General features: G+C 49.2%; 1 non-coding gene across 1 annotated transcript; it reads left to right on the forward strand.

The window, feature by feature from the left end:
- Positions 1-534: 534 nt before the first annotated feature.
- LOC147722511 (U6 spliceosomal RNA) lies at positions 535-641 on the forward strand. Its single transcript, XR_015295412.1, has one exon. It is a non-coding gene; the product is annotated as a U6 spliceosomal RNA (small nuclear RNA).
- Positions 642-6016: the final 5375 nt, after the last annotated feature.

Here is a 6016-nt window from a genome sequence, read left to right on the forward strand (position 1 = left end):
ATGGAAGTTTTTGCCTGGCACCCTCGTGTGGTTGACACGCTTGTAGTGGTGCGTTCCGGTATTTGGATCCCGGCGGGGTCCGCCGCCCCGGGTACCCTCTCCTATGGCGTGCTGAGGGTTCGGGCCCCCTGGCCGACCACGGATCTTCCCATTCCGGGGTTGGGTCCCACGCTCTCGGCTTCGGTGTTGAGCCGGCTCTGGTCGGCTGGCCTGCCTCCTTCGGCCGGCCCTGTTCTTGTGCGGAGTTCCCCGCAGGTCTGCCACGGGCTCTGCCTGTGCCCGGCGCTGGGCGCCCTTCTCGCGTTGGCGCGGTCGGCTTGGTGCTGTCCCCGCCTCCGTGGTCCCCTTGCGGGTCTTGGTTTTCCGGTCTGAAGGGTGTTCCTGGAACGTGGCCCCTTCTTCCCTGGGGGGCCGGTGGGCGGCCTTGCGGGCCTTCCTCAGTCCGGTGTTCGTCGACCGGGTTTCCATGGTGGCTCGCTTGGCTCCGATGTATTTATCCTTCGCCCACGGGCGCTCTGCCGGTCTCCCCCTTGGGTGCTCGCTTCGGCTGCACAGATTCTAATATTGGAACGTTACTGAGGGGATTTGCGGGGCCCCTGCGCGAGGGTGACTCGCCAATTCATGTGGCATCCCACAGGAGTTTTCTCTCTCGTACTACGAGCTCTTCGGGGTCCGCCCTTTTGGGCCCCGGCCCTCGGTGGCTTTGCGGTTCCTCGCCGGTCGGGGGTTTCCCTGGTGGCGATGGTGTCTGCTGGGCGGATGGGCGTGCGGGGGTCATTCCTCCGCTCCCCGCCCTTCTTGCGGGTTTTGCCGGACGGGGTTGCTCCTCCGGCATGTCCCCCGTGTCCTTCCCGGGGTCCATTCCCTGGGGCCTCGAACTCGGGTGGTGTCTTCCCGCTTTTTCCGACCAGCGTGATTCCTCCCTTGTCCGGGCTGGTTGTTCGGCGTGCTGTTTTGGCTTCTCTTAGCCGCACGTTTTTCCTTTCCCAGTGGGATGACCTGTGTTATGCCTTTTGGGCCCGTTTCGTTCGGGCCGCTTGCCCTCGTTCCTCCATGGTTCGCGGGCTTACACAGGCTGGCATCCTTCCCTACGCTTCGCTGGGTTCGGTGGATCCGGCGGGGGTCCCAGGGTCGGTCTGCGAGGTGTGGCTCTGTTCCCTGGGCCCCCTTTGTGGGTGTCTCCTCTGTGGAGTATTGGTCTGACTTCGGCGTGGTCGTCACCCGCCTGGTACGTGGGTCTCTAGCAGTCCCGGGGGGACTTCGCTGGGGCCGTTCTGAGTGCTGGAGCTGCGACTCCTGGTTGGCCTCCTTTTCCTGGAGGTCTTGATTTCAGGTTTCCTGTGGTCCCTGTTTTCTTTTCAGTTGTTTACATCAACCTTGGGTTGGTTTCTCTGCATCACCTTGTGGTGTTGTGGTTATGGTGGTCAATGAAGCCTTGTTGGCTTGGGTATTTGCTCACTATGTAAATCATGTGGCGAGGAAGACTTACGAGGAGGTAATGCCCCGGTTACTTACCGGTAATCTTCATTACTCCGAGTATAGTCTTCCTCGCCACATGAGTTCCCTCCCCCCCTCCCTGTCTGGCTATCGGCTTCATTGTTTGCTTGGTAGATCAGGCTGATTGGTTGGGCCGGCCCGCCTCTTATAGAGGTCAGGTGGGACTGGTCGGCCATGTTGGGAGGGGGTGGGAGGTGGTTTCTTTTTGCTTTGGAGGGTTCTGTTGTGGAGCTAAAGCTCACTATGTAAATCATGTGGCGAGGAAGACTATACTCGGAGTAATGAAGATTACCGGTAAGTAACCGGGGCAATACCCAGCCTAGAATACTGACACAAAGCATGATCAAAATCCCCACCTCAAATGATGCACATATCATGCAACAGATCGTCCTGCAGTTTAATGAAATCCTTCTGTAAATTCATCAATACACTGGAGGAAAAGACTGTGTATGTACGCAGGGGTGCCGGAAAAAGTGGATCTGTCTATGGAAAGGGTGGAACACATACAGGGGGGAGATATGCACCTTACCACTTATATCCCAAGACCCAGAAGTATTGTAACAGAGGTTTTCAAAATACTATAATATGATTAGCATGCAATGTAATATATATTTTTTTGTTGTTTTTTTTCTTTTTTTAAAAAACTTTTTATTGACAACACGAGAAAGAAAAAAAAAGAAATACAATTTGACAAAACAAAACATAGCATAACATACCAGGTTGGGAGAAATAAACAATGTAGCAGAATGTAAATTGAAACAATGCTTTACAGTTCAAAATTAAAGAAAATATAATAAAACGTTGCGGGAAATTAGCTACGTATATAAACAAAATTAAGACCGAAATTTATAAGAAGGTACCCCAAATTTTATCACATTTCAATAATGATCGAGCACCTCTTAGTCTTGCAAGAGCATGCTCCATAGAATATATGTCTTTGACCAATGACCACCATTCCATTATGTGAGGGGGCTTCGGGGAAATCCAGGTACGGGCAATGGCTAGTTTGGCACATGACAATAATATGGTAACTAAAGCTTGTTGCGGGATAGTGACGGTATGTATGTCTAATAATACTATAGATGCTATAAGAAAAGGCGAGCTGACCAGTTTAATTTCAAGATCTTGTCCAGAGCTGACTGCGATGTAATATATATGTATATACAATGGTGTACAGATAACTGAAGATGGACATTTCTATCGGTGGATCTACCAAACACACCAAATGTACTGTGGAGTGCTTGAATGTATGTGTACTTTGTTTATGTGCCATTTTATTATGCAAAAATACACTGGTTATTTGCTCTTTAGGAATGTTATTATAAAAATCTAGCAAGGCGACACAATACTCTTTGTCCAGATGTAATAATAGGATCTGGTTGTGAGCAGTCACGGCTTTAAGAATTAACTTATTGACCTCAGCACAATTGGATACATAAATATAAAAGGCCTCCCTTATTTCTCCCACGAACTGTAGTGAATGCTGGGGAATGAAAAGTTTGATACCCATTAATATGTATTTCATTCACCAGCCAAGTCTCTTGTAGACACAATAGAGAGAATATCCTTCAACAAAAATAAACCAGTGAGGATCAACTATTTTCGAAAACAGCCCTGCAACATTCCAGAAAAGTATTATGCATGCAGGCAACTTTTTACCTTGTCCCCCCTTTGGTGTTACAGCAGGAGTTTGTCTGTTTGCTTCTTTAGAGGTACTATTCTGTCCATTTAAATCAGAGAGTATTAAAGCAGGCCCTACGGGGGCAGAGGTCCCCGGACTGATAGACAGGTTTGTATGGGAGCCCTTAAGAATACCTAAGTTATTAGTGGTGGCTGGTGTAGCACAACTCCCTCTACGGGCACTAGGTTCATCCATATCAATTGGTCAATCTATGTCATTCAGTGTGGGAAGGATGTCAAAACTATTTTATACCAGAACATTTTAGTGTCTTATAATATTAGCCTGTGGTTTCTTGACCTGGGTTAAGTATTGATTTAAACCCTGTGTATCATAGAAATACCCTAAGGGTAAAACATTAATGCCCCTGTCTAACATATTTAAATTCCCTGCACTTGATACAATAGCCTGCACTAAAAGTGGATCACTAAATGTCAGTACAACACAATCTCCCTGTAGGGATTTATGGTCATGCCCCACCCAGGAAACTTGTCTGCCTATTTAAAATTTTTGCAAAAAGAGCTTCAGTCAAACCAGTTCTCCCGCCCCACCAAAATAGAGATTTATTGCGTAAAGCCTCTCATGTGTCAGTCGCTTGCGTAGTTAAGGCTGGGACGTTGGCCAGAATTATTGTGTATGGAGTTACTGCAGGGGGTAATTCAAGAGTGTTATTACACATAGTCACCTTAGGTTGAGTCGGCCATACCGGATGCCCACCGCCCTATTATCTTTCAATATAAGGTTCCTTGAGTAGTTATCCACCTCGTACACAGACGGTAAACCAATAGAGGTTGGTAGAACTAAAGTTGTAACAGGAGAAACCCGGCTGACCATAGTATTGGAAACCATGCCTTCTAGTGGAGCAGTTTGAAGGAGCGGATTTTCAGGATGTAGATTTTGAGCTGCTATAAAGCAGGACTCGCTATTGGATTTTACTTTATTATGCTACATGTGGCTTGGTTATTGAAAATACCAGCAATGACCCCCACTCTTGCCGTTAGTCTAGTTAGTGAATCAATAATATAATTATGCAAATCATCTATTTTCTTCAGGATTTTATTGAGTTTGACCGACTGATCCACAATCAGAACATTGGTAGAGGATACCGTAGATTGCAACGTTTATAGCACCTACTTGGCCGATTATAGGCCAAGAACTGCATTTATCATTAACAATCACACCCCCACCATCCCTGGTCGACCCTTACAGTACTCCTCAGGGGGGTGGCCCAGCCCAGCCTCCTTTGGTCTCTGACCAGCTCAGACAGGCCCGGCTTGGCCCGGTTTTCGCCCCCGGTCTGCGCCCCCGGTCTGCATAACTTCAGGCTGCTTTATGGCGCTGCTGCGCCCCACTGATCTTGTCGCTCCTCCTCCCAGGACCAGAACCAAGAGGTCAAGAGACCCGGTCTAAAGTGCTGCGTGTGATGCAAAAAGGGTCTGATACAGGGCTTCACATTGTAGCCAATATTACCCTCATGCAAATGGTCTTGTAGAACGAATAAATAGAATGGTAGTTGAGTGTGTACGTGGAGCAATCTTGAGGGCTTGTTATGTAGAGGATGCTGTTAGAGCCATGATTTTGGGAATATCGCAATATTCCTATCAGAAAAACTGATCTTTTGACTTTCTTAAACCAGCCTGGTTATCCATATCTTGTGTTTTGGCAGATAATGTTTTGTCAATTAGTTCTGGGAGAAGGGTAATTCAGATTGATGCAGTTTCCCCGAGGAGCCACACCACCCAGCCCCTCTGGACGGACCACCAATGCATCCACTTCACCTTCAACACCACTGCACCAAGGCCCCACTGCACCCGCCACGAAGGAACTGGAGCAAGGTCTCAGAGGAACACCTCAACACTACTCTCCTCCAAGCCCCCCCAGTGTCTTGATCAACACCAACTCCGCAGCCAGGGAGCTTCAACGATGGATCTCCTGCTTCGCCGACAAACTCGCACCCCTCCACCGACCCACCAAACAACGCCCTCTGACGGCTGCCTGGTTCACCGCAGAACTACAAGAAGCCAGACGCTCCTGCAGATGCCTAGAGAAAACCTGGAGAAACCAGAAAACCACAGAAATACAGAACAACCACAGGAGCGCCTGAAGGAATACTACCAGCGCATAAGAGACACCAAACGGACCTTCATAAGAGACAAAGTCCAGACCAACGCAACCGAAGCAAGGTAAAATTCAACATCATACAGCAGTTCACAAAACCCCCCAATGAAGCCACAGACGTCACTCTGTCCCAAGAACTCTGCGACAAGCTCAGCTCCTACTTCCATCTGAAGATCACGGTCCTCTACGACAACTTCAATGAACAGATGCCGGACATGACCCCCCACTCGCTGCCGTTAAGCCATCCATTGTATCCTACCACCATAGAACACATGACTGTGACCATGAAGAAAACCCATTCAGGAGCCCCAACAGACCCCTGCCCACCGTACATATTCCACAGGACCGCCACTGCCATCAGACCCTTACTAGGATGGACCATCAACGCCTCCTTCATGTCCGACATCTTCCCAGACGACTGGAAGCATGCAGACCCATCCTCAAGAAGCCAACGGCTGACCCAACGGACCTGAAAAACTGAAAAAACTACGGGCCCATCTCTCTCCTCCACTTCGGGGCCAAAGTCACTGAGAGACTCGTAAACACTCACGGAGAAGCCCGAAGATACCAGACTCTGTTTCCAGGAAGGAATGAAAATGTGGCAGCCTGGATGAAAGACAGCTGTTTGTACCTGAACTCTGAGAAGACAGAGGTCCCCATCCTCGGACCCTGCACCTCTGCCTGGGACAACACCTGGTGGCCCGCCGCCCTCGGGAGCCTGCC

Source organism: Lissotriton vulgaris, chromosome 4_1 (assembly GCF_964263255.1).
Source record: "Lissotriton vulgaris chromosome 4_1, aLisVul1.2, whole genome shotgun sequence".
Classification (NCBI taxonomy): Eukaryota; Metazoa; Chordata; class Amphibia; order Caudata; family Salamandridae; genus Lissotriton; species Lissotriton vulgaris.